At 43.1% G+C, this 17116-nt stretch overlaps 1 pseudogene; it reads right to left on the bottom strand.

Moving 5' to 3' along the window:
* Positions 1-12569: 12569 nt before the first annotated feature.
* LOC127492376 (protein lin-28 homolog A pseudogene) lies at positions 12570-16634 on the bottom strand (annotated as a pseudogene).
* Between the last annotated feature and the right edge of the window lie 482 nt (positions 16635-17116).

A 17116-nucleotide genomic window follows, 5' to 3' on the forward strand; every position in this document is an offset into this window, starting at 1 on the left:
CTAAATGCAATGTGGAATACAGGTGGTTGGGTCTTGCACACTAGGGGATAAACTGGGGGTAATCTGAATGAGGTGTGTCATTTAGTTGGTCATATTGTATCATTGTTAATGTCTTAGTTTTGACAAATGTGCTATGGCTGAACAGGTTGTTAACAATAGGAGAAGCTGAGAGAAAGGTTTACAGGACCTTTGTACTATCTTTGCAACTTCTTGCAAATATGTAGTTTTTCCAAAATTAAGTTTACTAAGAAAATAACTTGGCTATAGTTTTGGCTGGGTTCTCAGAAGGGCAAAAATGTTAGTTGCAAGGGCTTAATCAGTTATCTTGGCCCTGAAATGAACGTTCAGATATTACCCGCCTTTGTAAGATAAAAGTATACATTTATTCAAGTCCTAAGTTATTTGAGGTAAAGATACATGATTTTGGAGTCCTGTCTGGTTTCCCTCGGGCTTGGTCTCATTCTGCTTTAAGACACCTGTGTGGAATTTGTATTCTTATGTTGCAGCCCAGAGTGGGTCTAATTCCTTCAACATTTGATTAGCTTAGTGCTAATTTTCTTTTAACAACACTCTTCTAAAAGCTTACAGAGTGACGATGGAGAACTAAATGTTTTTATATCACCAGGTCCAAAATTTAGATAATAAGCCAATTCTAAACATCTACATAATTTATTTCAGGCAAAATTATATTAGAGCACAGGTTGTATTGTTACCAAAAATTATACCAGTGAGAAGGGCAAATTTTAATTTTCACTTCATAAAGATGCTGCTAAATGGACATGTATTTAATTTACATTCTGTTGGGACTTAGTACTTCTCACCCTATGGAGTTATACATGTTGCCTCCTCTCCCAGGGGTGGTGTCTGTGTTGTTGCATTATTGCAGTGTAAGGAAGTTGGCAATAGTGGCTGTTGCCATCACCTGGTATCATTTGAGAGGCCTTTCTTTCTCATTTAGCAAATCCAAAACTTTAATTTTCATTACTTCTTCCTTGCACTCCAGTACCAAATTGTGTGTGACCTTGGTGACCAGGCATTTCCGGCTTTACACTGTGGGACTTGCCTGACTTAAATAACTGCCTCCTAGGGAAGGCTTCTTATGTTAAGCCAGTCAAAGCAAATTAGGGGCTATGTGGTAGGGAAATGACGATTTTATGGATCTACTTTTTAAGTTACTGCTGAAATCTTTGTGGGAGTTACCCTGTGTATTGCAGATCTTTGGCCATGTTGCAGACTTCTACCTCTGGAAGCCAATAACACCCTCTCACCCTACTTGTGGCAGCCAAAAATGTCCCCAGTCAAATGACCCTATGTAGGCAAGAATCATCTGTGTTTTGAGAACAACTACAGTAGAGCCCACAGAACTCTGCTGTTGCATTTTAAAAGCACAAAAGCTGTCCTATCCACTTAAGACTGTATTGGATCTAATGGCATTTCAGCTAACCTGGAATGCCAGGCCAAGGTGTGATCATAGCATTGTATGTTAAGTCACAGTGATCTCCCAGCTCTGGCTGGGACCTTGCCTGAGGCTCTGTGTTCTACATAGCAGTCATCTTCTATGAATAGTCACCTACCTCCCCAAATAACAGCATCTTGAGGCCTACAACTTGAAGTTTCTTGCCCAGGATGCAGGCCGTAGCTGTTAAAGACACTTATGATAGAGCCAGATTTGTATAACTGTATCTGGAGGGATACATGAGAGTCTGGGACTGACTTTTGGCTAAAATAAGGATGAGTGGGCTAGTTATTAATTTATAATACATCAGTGTTAGCTTTTCACATTGTTCAGAGGTGTGTAGGTAAATGGTTTATGCCTGGTTTAACTGTGTAAACAGGCTGCCTGGACTACATGACTAGTGGGCCATGAAAAATTCAGTGGAACCTTCTACTGAGTTCTTTCAAAACCAAGATTGCAAATGATATATTGGTGACAGATAAACTGTAGATAAAGTAGGCTATGTGAACATAAAATGGCTCTGGAGAGCTGCCCTTTGAAATCTCTCAGGTCCTTTATGCTCATTTTTTCTTTGTAGTCACTGATTCAAAGCCTTAGGAGTTTTCTCTGCATTGTTCTGAGTTCCTTGCTTTTTCCAACTTGTATAATCTTTGCAAAGGCCACCTGGAGAACTGCTGATACCTGCACAGCCTAATGTGGGTGATTAACGCCATCAAGGCAAAATCTGACTCACTAAATTCTGTAGGTCACCAGAACAACTGTTAAATATTCATTGGTTCCTAAAATTCTTCAGACTTTTTTTCTTCTGTGACAGCTTAGTGAAATATAGTTCTCATAACAAATTCCCCCTTTTAAAGTGCATAATCCAGTGGTTTTTTAGTATATTCATAGGTGTAACCTTTTCACAACCCTATCTAATTCTAGGACCTCTTTATCACCACCAAATCCCTGCACCTGTTAGCCATCCTTCCCCGTTGCTGCTTCATCCCAGCTTCTGGCAACAACTTTTAGTCTCTTTGGATGTGTCCACTCTGGGCGATCTTGGTCAGTTTGAATGTTTATAGCAAAAATACCGTAAATGGGTGGCTTAAACTACAGAAACTTCTCACAGTTCCAGCGCCTGGGAAGATCAAGATTATGGTGCTGGTAAATTCAATATCTGGTGAGGACCTGTTTTGCCATTAGCACATGGTAGAGAGCAGAGAAAGAAGCTGTCCCATAACTTCATAAGGGCACTGATCCTATTCATGAGGGCGCTACTCTTAGGACCTAACTACAATCTTCCCCCGCCCCTCACCAAAGTACCCATCTCCTAGTATACCATATTGGAAGTTAATATTTTAATGTAAATCTTAAGTCCAGGGCATTTGAAATTTTATAAAACTAGAGTCATACAGTACAGGGGAGTTTTGTGACCTCTTTCACTTGACATAATGTTTTCAAGGTTCATTTGTCACATATACCAGATTTACCCCTTCTACTGACTGAAAAATCTGATTATCCATTCAGCTGAAAGATTTTTGGGTTGTTTCAATGTTTTGGTTATCATGAATAATGCTGCCATTAACAGTCGGGAACAAGATTTTATGTGGATGTTTTTATTTCTCTTGTATATATGCCAAGGTGTGGAATTGCTAGGTTATATAGTAACTACATGTTTAGCCTTATGAAGAAATGCCAGACTGATTTACAAAGTAACTACCCCATTTTACATTGAGCAGTGTCTGAAGGTTCCAATTTCTCCACATCCTCACTAATACTTACTGTCTACCTTTTTAGTTATTATCTTAATTGGTGTGGAATGATATCTACTTGAGGTTTTGATTTACAGTTTCCTAAGCATAATTACATTAGATGTCTTATGTTCATTGGCAATATGCATATATTTTAAGAACTATTTAAATTATTTGCCCTTTACAAGATGGGTTGTCTTTTAAAAAATTTAAGTCTAAGAGCTCTTCAAATATTCTGAATACATGCACTTTATCAGATGTGATTTGCAAATATCCTTTCTCATTCTGTGGATTGTATTTTTACTTTCTTGATGACATACTTTGAAGCACAAAAGTCTTTAACTTTGGCATAGTTCACTTATCACTTGCATTTTGGGTATCCCATCTCGGAACCATTTCCTAATCTGTTACAAAAATATTTGCCTGTGTCTTCTATGAATTTTATAATTTTAGTTTAAATTGGATTTACTTTGAATTTTTTTATGTGGTTTGAGGTAGGGATTCAATTTCATTGGTTTCCTCATGACCATTCTATTTGCTATTACATCACCATTTATTGAAAAAAATTTGAACACTTTGTGGTTTAACTTTTATCTGTACCTAGGCAGTGTCCTGGACAGTGAAGACATTATCCTCATACTTGACTCCCCTTATTGAGGGGTGGGGATTCCATCTGTAAAACTCCATGGCTAGGGTTAAGATCAGTCTGCTATGCATAGCTTGCTCTCCAAGAAGAGGGAGGTAAGACCACGGATATGGTCTACCTTCTGACTTCATGTTCACGCACTGGGGTAGGGCAGTGATTAAGGGGGTAAAAGCAAGGCCTGGGTATGGTTAGTAGAACTCGGATTCTCTGCCGCCTGTGATGCCAGCGTCCCATATGGCGATGGTTCGAGTCCTGGCTGCTCCACTTTGATCCAGCTCCCTGCTAATGTACCTGGGCCATCATCCACTGGTTTTCCCAAGTCCTTGATCCCCTGCACCCACATGGGAGAAATGGATGAAGCTCCTGGCTCCTGCCTGGCTCGGCCCTGGCCACTGAGGCCACCCAGGGGGTGAACCAAGGGATGCAAGAACTCTCACTGTTTCTGTTTCTCCCTCTCTCTATGTAACTTTCAAATAAATGAATATGCAAAAAAAAACTTGGCTTCTTTTGAGATGACGCAGTAAGCATATGTTTTCCTTCTTGGAGGTATTATAATACCTGCTTCCTCAAACTCGCCTTCTTGTATCCATCCTCAGGTTGCCCATTTCCCCTAATATTTCAGTGGAAAAAAATGAAAGGTAAACTCCTCATAATATCTTTCCTGTCCAAAATCCTTCAGTGGCTCCCCATTGCCTGCAAGATCAACTTTACACCCTAGAGACTAGAGGCATAGTTTTTTTTTTTTTTGTCAGTAAGCACTCTATTTAATTTTTACATTAATTTCTTAACATAGTATGATTTATCAGATACAAGCCTTTTTTTTTTTTTTTTTTTTTTTTTTTTTTTTTTAGCAGAGTTCGTAAGAGACAGGTCTTCCTTTTCCGTTGGCTCACCCCCCAAATTGCCTCCACGGTCAGCGCACTGCGGCCAGCACACTGCACCGATTTGAAGCCAGAAGCCAGGTGCTTCCTGATGATCTCCCATGTGGGTGCAGGGCCCAAGCATTTGGGTCATCCTCCACTGCACTCCCAGGCCACAGCAGAGAGCTGGACTGGAAGAGGAGCAACTAGGACAGAATCAGGCGCCCCAACTGGGACTAGAACCCGGAGTGCTGGCTCTGCAGGCGGAGGTTTAGCCTAGTGAGCCACAGCGCTGGCCCAGATACAAGTTTAAGACCGTAATGATATTCCCTCCCTCCCTCCTACCTTCCTTTCTCTTACCTTTTTTAATTAACATTCCAAACTTTCATTATAGTTAAAATTATTCAGTGAAGTATTAAGCCTTTTTAACAAATTAAAAAGACACTTTAGTTCACTGGGAATATAGACAACAACTAAAAATAACTGAATGGAAAAATGATCACCCATAAGCATAGTTTTTTTTTTTTTTTTTTTTTAGATTATTTACTTGAAAGAGTTACAGAGAAGAGAGGCCGGGGGAGGGGGAGGGAGGGAGGGAGAGAGAGGTCTTCCATCTGCTGGGTCACTCCCCAGTTGGCCGCAACGGCCGGAGCTGTGCCAATCCAAATCCGGGAGCCAGGAGACTCCTCTGGGTCTCCCATGTGGGTGCAGGGGCCCAAGGAGTTGGACCATCTTCCACTGCTTTCCCAGGCCACAGCAGAGAGCTGGATTGGAGGTGGAGCAGCTGGGACTTGAACCTGCACCCATATGGGATGCCTGCACTACAGGCACCGCTTTATCTGCTACCCCACAGTGCTGCCCCCCGCCCTTTTTTTTTTTTTTTTTTAATAGTTGTACCACAGCTTCTTTAACCAGTTGTATCAGATATTTACTTTTTTTGATCATTGGTTTGGCTAATGGTTTCTACATCCTTTACCAATAAGACCTTTTTATATCTTTTAACTATGTATGTCTCTTTCATGTCACAAACAAGTTGGAACAATTGCAAACCAATGTCACAAAGAAACAATTGAATCTTTATGGTGAGTTGCTGAAAGAATAAGTTCTATAATTGAGGGGTTTGAACCAGAGTGAGGACTAATGATATTATGGCATCCTAGCTAATTTTGTTTTTGGTAAAGGCATGGTGATTATGTCGAGATAGCCTTATGATTTTTGAGATGTTCCACAATTATGAGTGGTAAAACATCTGCCTGGGATTTGCTTTATATTTCACAAAAAGTACTTATCAAAATTGTCAAGATTGATAATAGTCATTTCCCCATTCTTTATACTTGTACATGTTTTACAAATTTTAATGAATTTTCAAAACTCTAACTTTACATGTTAGCTATAAGGGACTGGAATAACATTAAAATTACACTGACACTGTCAGAAAAATTTCTAATTCCTTCAAATTGTCACTTTAAACAAAACTAAAATTAAAAATTACTGATGCCTAATTATAGGTTTATTTTGAAAGAAAAGCAGTTTAGTCAGACCTATATTTGAAGAAATTACCTTAGTTTTATTTCTAAAAATAGTGACTATTTATATATTCCTAGCATATTTAAGAAATAACAAGACTAAAGATTTTTTTCACTTGATTTCATAACAATTTTAGGTATGTACAGAATATCTGCAAAGATAAAACAAGATTCCTATCTTGCCTGACCCAATTTCCTTCTTATTACCAACTTAAATAACCATGGAATATTGGCACAAACTTGAAAACCAATGTTGATAATCGCTACCAGCACAACTCTGGACACTTGTTCTGTTCTACCAGTTTTCCAACTAATGTTCCTTTTCTTCCTGGGATCCAATCCAAAAGGATGCCATATTACATATAATCTATGGTAGTTTTTTAATATCTTAATTTTCATAACATTGACAGTCATGTTTTTATAAAATCTAATCAATTTTTAAAATGATTAGAATATGATATAGCTTTTTCTTTTTTGGAAAAATTCTATGGAGGGGCCAATTGTTCCCATATCGGGAAATACTTGACATCTATGGTATTTAACTGGGAAAGGACACCCCCACTAGTTAGGTAGAGAGATGTTAGTTTTCTCCACTGTGAAGTTACTGACCTTTTCCATATTCTGTTCTCTGGAGGTGGAACACTAATTCTTGTCCATGCTGAAGCCTGGGAGAGACAGAAAGGGGAATATTTACTCACATTATATGCAGGACTATCTTTTTAACCCACATTTTTATGTATTAAATAATGTTTCTATTAACATGAACTGAACTTGCTCTACACTTTGGGTTGTAATTCAACACTACGTTATTTATCTTGTTTCTTGGGTGGTAATACCTGTAGCTATTGGGAGGTCTTTCACATTAGCTTTGTGTCTCTTTGACATGACCTCATCTTTTTGAGGTTTTCTTTGGAACACTTTGGTTTCTGTCACTGTATTATCTTCCAGGTTCATCTTGAATTGTCCTTGTCTGAGCCCCAGTGGCAGCTGTTTCTAAGAAGCTGTTTCATTTCTCTGGATAATGGAATTTAGGAACTATGATATAAGTGTACTCATTGCTACACGTGTCACTACTTTAGGCCCTTTCATTGTTTAACCAGCTATATTATAAGTGAACCATGATCACTTTGAGAAAGTCTTCTACTTTATTTAAAAATACCAGTCCCCTTATCTATAAACTCGGCCTAATATTTTCTTTAAGTGATTAGAATATTAAACAATGTTTATGTAATAGGATGCTGAGTGGTACTTTTTTTTTCCTTTCCTAGAAATGGGACATAAGCCTGAACAATGAGCAAAAGCTATTAGTCATATTCTAAATTCAGAGAAGCATTTGACATGGGGCCAGCCCTTTCTTCATAGAGCTTATCCTTCCTCCCTACCTCCTCATACATGTAGGAATGACTCCCCATTGGGTAGTAAGGCTTTTCTTCCTCTTACCATACTCCCTGTGGGAGACAGCAAAAGAACTGCTGTCAATTTCAGTTGCCAAAAATGTCAGCTACACTGAGTTGGGGGCTGGCAACAGAGCCTTTGGGGGCAGATGGCTCCCAGTATCGCTGAGCTTGAATGAACGTTCAAGAGAATGGGGGAGCTTGGGTTTTCCCCACGCATTTGAGCCCTCCTGCCTGAATGCCCCCAGTGGGCTGCCTCTTGCAGGGCAGAAGCGTCCTTGCAGGGGGGAGTGTCCATGGTGGACTTTCCGGCCTAGGTGTTCCATGAACAAGCACAAGTGCTCACCAAGAGAACTGGCAGTGACACCTGCCACACAGAGCAGGTCCCAGAGAAGCAATGGGGTTTTGCCACACTGTGGATATTGTAGTGGGGGAAAACTACATGCTCTCTTCCTCCCCACCCAAACTTACGGGACAAAGCACTGAGACAGTGAAGAGTAACAAAGTGGGTGGACGAAGGCTCCCTACTTGGAGCTGCTGAAACCTCAAGCCTTCATGCAGAGGAGAATTTTGATGTTAAAGGGAGTTTAAAATCTTAAATGCGAAGAGCTGGGTCTCTGAGAACAAAGGTGAGACTGATTGTGAAGGAACTTAAGGGCTAGGATGAGATCTCAAAGATTCTTTTCCCCACTGTCAGAATGGCAGAATCCACTGGAGAAGTAAATAAACTTCCCCAACCCCAGAAGATCAAGCAGAGACTCCTCAAAATCTTATTACTTGTATGCAACATCTAGCATGGAACCTGTTCATGTCAGTTATACAAAAGATGTTGATTTTTTTTATTATGACCAGTGCTATTAGTTTGGATGTGAGTCTATTATCCTGTATGATTAACAAGTCCCAAATTCTTCCCTCTAGTTTGTCTCAGTTACTGAGTGCTAACAATACAAGGAGGCACCCTCCCCTTGGCCTCCCTGCCCTCTACACCCCATGCTGGGATCTGCCTAGGATAGCTTTGAGGGGTTAGATCTGAAAGCAATTCCAGATGGCATGTGCTCTGAGAGGCTTCACAATGGGGCCTCTCCCTGTGGCGAGGTGCTCTGAATTTCCAGGAGAGAGATGAGCTCCTAACTTCACTGTTGTTCTTATACCAGGTCTGGAAGGTGATACAGCTTGAAAGATGCTTCCCTTTTTAGGTAGAATGTACTAACATAAGCCAAAAGAAAATATACCATGGAGAGAAACTACAGTATATGCACTTGGTCAATATCTGCATTTGGTTAGCATATTTTAAGAAGCTAGTTTTAATTTTTAAAAAAGACTTATTTGAAAGTTAGAGAGGTAGATACCAAGAGGCCTTCCATCCACTGTTTCATTCCCCAAACAGCTGTGACAGCTGGATCTGTGCTGATCCAGAGCCAGGAGTTTCTTCAGGGTCCCCCGTGTGGGTGCAGGGCTGAAGGATGTGGGTCATCCTCTGCTGCTTTCCCAGGCCATAGCAGGGAGCTGGATTGGAAGTGGAGCAGCCAGGACATGAACCAGTGTCCATAAAGGGTACCAGTGCTTTAACCTGCTGTACAACACCACTAGGCTGGCCCTGCTGGTGTTCATTTGCATAGGCTGTTACTCATTCACTGCATCACAGAGGACTATTATCACCTGACAGCCAAGTGGAAATGAAAACAAGAAATGGGTAGGATTTGCTTATATTTGGATCCAAGAGGAGACCACCATAAGGCTGGTTTGTGTTTGGTTACATTTCCTAAGCTTCTTAAACTGGGAAGAGTTTCTGGGAATATTGACAAAAAGCAAACCCCAAATTGAGACCAAGTGATTCTCAGAAAGAGAACATAAATCTAAGTTGCCCAAGATAATGCTGAGTTTAATTTATATTACATCCAAAGTTAAGTCCAGATTCTGTGTTCCCTTGGAGGAACACTTCAGAGTACCCCTTTGCTCTGTTATTAAATATATATCCAATCAGCACATGGTGTGTGAGCATCTAGACCACTGGTCCTGCCCCATGCTAGTTGCTATGAGAAATGCCTAAGAAAAAGCTCCACCCTTGGTCCCTACCCTCAAGGGTCTCCCGAGAGCCTGTGTGGAAAGGAAAAATGACAAAGAACAAATCAGCTGGATTTATGGAAAATGTTTAAAAGAGCCTATACAGATTCAAAGATGGAAGTGTGGGCAAGACACGTGAAAGCAGGTTAACGGTATGGACTGACTGAGTGGGACGATAAGGAGTAGGTGTCCGGGTGCTGGGCCAGAAGATAGATACTTTAATTTGGTATATGTGAGTGATGGACATCTTGGAAACATTGGGGCTTGCAATGAAGGCACTGAAGCACATTTTTTTTTTCTGGTACCAGTAAGTCTTGACTTATTCACTGTATTTCCCCAGGGAAAGGAGAAGGGAGGGGGAGAGTCAGCATATGTATTAGGAAGCAATTAGAAAATGGGAAAGGAAGTACCCAGTACAGCCAAAATCGACCTTCAAATAAACACACCCCAGTGATGGTCACCAAACCCAAGGGGGCTCAGTCTCCTGATGCTCGGGCATGAAGGGAGGGATCAGTGAAAGAACAGACTCGAGCTCTCCTACCCTCCCTCCCTCCATCCCACAAGTTCAAGATTTCACACAAAGCTTTGGTTTCCATCTGAACATGGAGTTACATTTGTTCGTCTCCTATCAAACAATCTTGTGGCCACTTTGCACCTGCATATAAGTTCCTGAGTGACTTGGAACTTAGTCCCCTTCTTGGTATCCAAACCCCACTTTGTACATAGAAGGTGCCCAGTAGCTTCTCTTCTTTAGGATACAAATTGATGTTTGACCCATCCAAATATATCAGTGTCTTAAGTCTTTGGCATGAACCACATCAGGAAATGGTCTTGACTTGGGAGGCTGGGAACAAGAGGTGGAGGCTTCCTTTTTCTCCTCAGGATTTTTGCATGAATCCTTTAGATGTGTGGAAACACCCCAGCAATTAAGTGTTTACATGTGGGCATGCAGGTTTCCTTTCATGGATGGGGGAATGGAGAAGAGGGTAGGGTAGGAGTCAAATTTCAAGGATAGAAGATCCAGAATAGGATAGGGGAAGGAGAACACAAAAGAAAAGACAATTTAAGATCCCCACTTCAAGAAGAGAGCTCCCCCAAACTTATGTTTCAGATCCTTTTGCCTGGTGCAGAACTTTCTGTCAAAGATGCTTTGGCTATCTTTCTCTCAATACAAAAAGTTGGCAAACAATAAAACTCCAAAAGAACGTGGAGAAAGACCAATACATTATATTTACACAAACTAGGCCACCTAGCAATCACCAGCTTGGACTCGGTGAAGTCCTACAAAGCCCTGACCAATACAATAACTAAAGGTGGGGGCAGCATTTGGGGGAGACAGGAGCCTAGGACCAGACACATCACCCAATGCGCTCTATTGCGTTTGCCCCACTTCAACACAGTGAGGTAGGTTTATAGTGATCTCTGGGTGTGTAAATGAACCTCCTTCTTCTCCTGTAGTTACCATGACAGTAATTGCTACAGTAACAGGGCAGGACACTGGCTCTAGACACCACTGAGGCCCTCACTTATGGGTCTCATGGAAGCCAAGAATTGGCAAGTTTAAAGATTTAAGTCCTTCTTTCTTTCCCTGGAAAACACAGGATGGATACAGGGTATTGGTCTTCAAAATCATCCTTACCAGCTCACATTTTTCACACGTGTATGCATGCACACACATTTATACACACATATGCACCCTGTTATTCTTAGTGGGTCTCGCCTAAATCTGGTGAAAGATGGCTCTGTGAAGTGAAACAAAAGACCTGTGTCCTAGGATCAGGCAGCCCTAGCCATGGCTTCCTCTCTGGGCCTTTGACGTGGCGTGGTCTAAACTTCTGCACCACCTTCTCCTGTCCAGACTAATTTTCAATCTTCCAGGAGGAGGAGATCAAGTCATGGGGCAACCCCATTAACACTTTGTCTCCTGTGAAACATTTTCAAGGTGGAGGGAGTTTCAGGAGGACACTGCGGCAACAAGGCCAGCTCTAATTGGCAAAAGGAGGTAGTTCAATAGGCTGTGCACTCCAAATAGCTGCTCTCCATGGTGATAAAAACAAGAAATCTTCCTGCTGTGCAGACCTGGAGCTGCTGCAGACTCATCCCTGAAATTGCTCATCTACCCAAGAACACAGTGCAGGAATGAGGGCCTTCAATTAAATATACAAAAATATAAGCTCAGAATATTAAAAATTCAAATGCACAAGGTACATCCTTCACACACAGCTAGTGCAGCTGGCATCCTGCGGAAAGTGGGACCCAAGGTGCGGTTATCCAAGGGAGCAAACAAACAAATCACATTGGCCCAGATGGGGTGGGAGTGAGCTCAGGAACAGTGGATCTGACTGTTCCCCTAGTCACCTTTTTGCAGATCATCACAACCCATTGCTTGGGACAGTTCCAGGTACCCTCTCTCAGGATTGAGTTATGAAGAAACAAGATGTGGAAAATCCTGCCTTACTCCTGAGAGAATCCCTCCCATGGGATGTAGTGGTTTGTGGGTTGGGTCCAGGAATCTGGTGCCACAACCAACCTTCTCACCCTGGTGAAGGAAGTATTATTCCATATCCTTCCTTGAAAGGACAACTTTCCCATCCAGGTGACTTTCCAAAGCTAGAGAATTTGCACACGGGGCCTCAGATAAAGCATGCAGGTTATAGGGCGATATCGCCCCAAGCCCCTTAATTGCATTTGGATACAGCATGGTTGGAATTCCCTGCCTCACTCCTTCCTCCCAGCAAGAGGGGAAAAAGTGATGCTGTGAACCCCAGCCTGGGATACATGGTGGTGCCAGCTCCCCCCAACCTACTTCTGTCCCCACTGTCTCCACTCTGGTTGATGTCTGCTCCTTGAAATTTCCTATAGCAAAAAATCAGGCCCCACCCACTGTGGCTCAATTCTGGGCTTCGGGGAGCATGGAAGGGCTGTAGATCTCTTCATCCTCCCAGAAGTAGGCTGGCTTTCCCTGGGCGCTGGAGGCCTGCTGGGCCTTCAGGGGGCACCAGGCCACCATATGGCTGATGCTCTGGCAGAAGTGGCACTTCTTGGGCTGAGGTGGCAGCTTGCACTCCTTGGTGAGATGGTCTAGACCTCCACAGTTACAGCATATGTCTGCTTTAGATCTGTGCTTTGCAAGTTCTTTCCCTTTGGCCGCCTGTCGCTCCCAATACAGAACACCCCACCAAGTCCGGTGACACGATGGATTCCAGGCCCTTGGCGGACTTCTTGAAGGCGAACTCCGCTGCTTCCCCCTCCGTCAGGCTCCGGAAGCCCTCAATGTGCAGCTTACTCCAGCGCGTAAAGACGTCCACCCGAGGGGGGGTGGTTTGAGTGCGACCCCAGCATGGGTGGAAATGGACAGGAGGCCGAGCCCAGTGCGCAAATTGAATCACTTGGAGATGCTGCTCTTGTCCAGCAGCTGCGGCTCGTCCACCGCCCTGGGCCACGTCCTCTGGCGCCGCCTCCAGCACTTTCTCTGCCGCCTTGGGGTAGCCACCTGCAAACTGTTGGTTGGACACAGTAGCCGGGCGGCTGTGGCCCCAGAGAAGCCCGGAGGCAAAGGTTGGAGCACATTTCTTGAGCAAATGGTATACTGGGTGAGATGGAGAGGTACTGACTTGTCACAATCCCAATGTGTTTGTCTTTTCTGAGGCTCTCTTCATGTGTTATATGCCATTTTTAGTCATTAACATTTAGCTAAAATTGCTCTTTCAATCTAGCAGATTCCTCTAGGGTTTGCTTACATATTTCTGAAATCTCTAATTCTGAACCCAGAAAACCTGATCTCTCGTTTTTAAGCCTCTGGAGCTGAGTTTTCACATTAGACTAAACACTGGTATCCTCTGAGCTGCACCTAGCACTGATCCCTGTTCTTTCCAGCAACACTTTAAGCACGTCGCTATGAACCAACCAGAGTACATAGCATAGATATTGGCTTAAGGTAAAATAGGTGCTTAACACATTCTGTAACTTCTTTGGTTTCCTAGAACTACTGGTTTTATTTTTTCTTAGCTTTCTTTTGCTGGTCTATTAGGAGTTGGGGGTTTCCTTAGTGACCCCCCTCTATTTCCTTCAACAGCTGAGAGCATATCTCGCGGTTGGTGTTCTTTCCTCTGAAATTGGCAGTAGAGTTAGTTGAAGCAGGGGGTTGATGAGGAACATCAGTGTCCTTTGTAACCTGCCTATGCTTGACAGGCTCGTTTCCTTCCCAGACTTGGAAGCACACGAGGCTGAGAGCCAGGAAATCTGCAGCTTCAGTCTTGCAGTAATAAGGCAATTCACTTCACCTCTCCACTTCTCGGTTCTCTCGTGTGTAATATATGGGAGTTCAGTGCAACGGGTGAATTTCAAACTGTTCCTTAGAGTCAAGAAACTTCAGAGATGCCTTCAAGGTAGTTGTGTGAGTTTGCAGTGATTGAGAGGTTACTGGAGAGCCAGGTGAGATGGGGATTAAGCTTCCCACTGTAACTACTGCTACTTTATTTCGTCTAATTCAGTATTTTGCACAGTACTTTATAGACTTTTGCTCTGTAAAAGTTTGGGAGTAGGTGTCTAGCCTGGTGGATGAGGTGTCTGTCTCATGTTTGCGTGCCTGGGTTTGATTCCTGGCTCCAACTCCAGCTTCCTGCTGTACACCCTGGGAGGCAGCAGTGATGGCTCTAGTAGTTGGTTTCCTGCTTCTGTGGGAATGTAGGCAGCAAGGGAAAGGAGCTGAGGTCTGACAGCTTCCTGTTGACCCTTCTGACATTGTGGGTTGATGCCTGACAGCCTTAGCTGAACTGCTCAACAGCTCCCTGCTGACCTGTGTGTGCTGCTGATTGACAACTCCAGGCAATCCTGTTTTGAAACCCCTGGCTGACCAAAGGATAGCTGTGGCTGGTGCATATGACACCTCTACATGGCCCACATCAGAACTCTCCTTCTGAGTACTATATAAACTTTTACTTCCGTGCACAGCTCCAGCCTATGTCCTGTGCACCACCAAGCAATTGCCCCCTTTTCTGTGTAGCAGAAACCACACGCTCCACAATGCTGTGAACTTGGACAAAGCATTAGCCAGAAATACCCAATATGGCTGCAGGATGTGTCCCTCTGTATAATGTTAGGTCTTTATGTTACTGTAACAAAATTACCATGGTGGGGGGAGTTACTTCCGCTCCCATCATGCACCTGACACCATAACACTTTCAACATTGCCAAAGGGTGTGGAAATGGGAGGTGCTTGAACCCTGTCCCAAACACTACCACTTTTGAGTATTCAATTGGACTGCACTTGGGATGTTGTCCCTTATACGTCTGCATAGTATAAAGGGAAGGCCTCACCTTGTTGAGGTGGGGATTTTCTTTGAGGGTTTTTCAATGTAGAAGTATGCCCTTGGTAAGGGGCTTTCTTTAGTGTTTTGTTTGCATTTTTTATTTTTATTTTTATTTATTTATTTTTGACAGGCAGAGTGGACAGAGAGAGAGAGAGAGAGAAAGGTCTTCCTTTGCCGTTGGTTCACCCTCCAATGGCCGCTGCGGCTGGCGCACCACGCTGATCCGATGGCAGGAGCCAGGTACTTATCCTGGTCTCCCATGGGGTGCAGGGCCCAAGCACTTGGGCCATCCTCCACTGCACTCCCTGGCCACAGCAGAGAGCTGGCCTGGAAGGGGGGCAACCGGGACAGAATCTGGCACCCCGACCGGGACTAGAACCCAGTGTGCCGGCGCCGCAAGGCGGAGGATTAGCCTAGTGAGCCGCGCTATTCCTGTTCTCACTCTTCAGCTGGCCTTAGTTCTTGAGTCTATACTTTTGCTTTGCTCTTATTCTGCTTCCCTGTAGCCCTTTGTGTCTCTACCTTTGAATTCCTTGATGTGTGGAGATTGGAACCTGCAATAAGTGTATCCTGCCCCCTGCAAGGGAGACCTTGTTGGTGCTCCCTGCTGTTGGGAGCATCTGGAGAGTGAAGCAACAGTTGAGAGCATGGTTTCTCTCTCTGCCTCTGATTAACAATAAAAGCTCTGAAAACCCTGGTTCTGGATGAGTTGTAAAGCTGTGTTTACTATTTTGGCCAACAGTCATATATAGCTATAGAGCCCTTGAAAGATGGCCAGTCAGAATTGTGCTGTAAATTTAAACTGTAAACTTATAAAAATAGAAAAAGCTGATTAGTTATTAAAAATATTGAGGCCATGTTGAAACAGTAACATTTTTGATATATTGGATAAGTAAACTATTAGAATTTTTAAATATAGCTTGTAGAAAATTTAATGTGACTCACATTTCTATTGAACATCATTAACTTTCAGTCTTTCAGTTCTGAAACTCTGGCTCTGTGCATGAACACATGGACACTGTAGGATATGTGGTGGTATCTCGGGCTTGCTGGAGAGTTGTGGAGGTAGCAAGTGGAGATGAAGCCTCCTTTGAGAAGCTCAAAGCAAGATGAGTCCTGGACCTTGACATCAAGTAGAAAAATCACTGCATCCAGCTGGTGGCAACGAGGGGAGCTCCTGCTTTTCCAGGCCTGGCTTTCCCCTGTCTTTTTTATGATTTATTTATTTGAAATGTGGAGTTAGGCAGAGATTCTATCTGCTGGTTCACTCATCAAATGGCTACAACAGCCATAGCTGTGCTGATCCGAAGTAAGGAGACGGGAGCTTCTTCTAGGTCTCCTACATGAGTGCAGGGGCCCAAGGACTTGGGCCATCTCCTACTGTTTCCCAGGTCATAGCAGAGAGCTGGATCAGAAGTGGAGCAGCTGGGACTTGATCTGGTGCCCATATGGGAATGCCTACACTGCAGGTGGTGGCTTTACCCACTATGTCACAGCGTCGGCCCCTCCTGTCTTCTATTGCCCAGCCTCACCTGCTTATGCAGCCCACAGTGTGATATCCACATGTCCTGGAGTTCCTGGAGTAGCACTGAATTTTGTTCACTTATTCCTACAAATATTTTTGTCTGGTCAGCCTGAATCATGGTTCAAAAACTGTGGCTACTGTGGATATTAGGGAATTGTAAGAAGTTCTGTTAGGATTTATAGTGTAAAATACAAACTTCAAGGTCTAGGGGCAGAAGAAAATGAAGCAGCAGAACACAGAATATTTTTAGGGAAGTGAAACTGGGATTCTGTAACTGTGGTTGTATCATGACACTTGTCCAAATTCACAGAAGGTACAGCACAGAGGGTGAACTGTCATGTGAAACTGTAGGCTTTAGTGCTAGTGTGTCAGTGTTGGCTCATCCTTTGTAATAAATACACTGCTCTGGGGGATGTTGGTGGAGGAGGCCGTGTGTGTGTGTGATAAAGGGGAGGTTAGCAGGCACTAGCTCAATTTTGCTGTGAACCTAAATCTACTCTAACAATGTCTATTAATTAAAACTCAGTACACAATCTTACAACTGTATTGAATATAAAAGAAATAGATACAGAAAACTTTCCTGTACTGGCAACTGCCTCC

Source organism: Oryctolagus cuniculus, chromosome 10 (assembly GCF_964237555.1).
Source record: "Oryctolagus cuniculus chromosome 10, mOryCun1.1, whole genome shotgun sequence".
In the NCBI taxonomy this organism is placed as follows: domain Eukaryota; kingdom Metazoa; phylum Chordata; class Mammalia; order Lagomorpha; family Leporidae; genus Oryctolagus; species Oryctolagus cuniculus.